The sequence below is a fragment of the Mandrillus leucophaeus genome, unplaced genomic scaffold (assembly GCF_000951045.1).
Source record: "Mandrillus leucophaeus isolate KB7577 unplaced genomic scaffold, Mleu.le_1.0 Scaffold299, whole genome shotgun sequence".
NCBI classification, from domain to species: Eukaryota; Metazoa; Chordata; class Mammalia; order Primates; family Cercopithecidae; genus Mandrillus; species Mandrillus leucophaeus.
In genome coordinates, this window is record NW_012103131.1 from 2,701,251 (window position 1) to 2,701,570 (window position 320).

Consider the following 320-nt stretch of genomic DNA (forward strand, 5'->3'; position numbering starts at 1 on the left):
CTCATTGGTTTCAAAGAACATCTTTATTTCTGCCTTCATTTCGTTATGTACCCAGTAGTCATTCAGGAGCAGGTTGCTCAGTTTCCATGTAGTTGTGTGATTTTGAGTTTCTTAATCCTAAGTTCTAATTTGATTGCTGTGGTCTGTTGCACTGTGGTCTGAGAGACAGTTTGTTGTGATTTCTGTTCTTTTACATTTGTTGAGGAGTGCTTTACTTCCAATTACGTGGTCAATTTTAGAATAAGTGTGATGTGGTGCTGAGAAGAATGTGTATTCTGTTGATTTGGGGTGGAGAGTTCTGTAGATGTCTATTAGGTCTG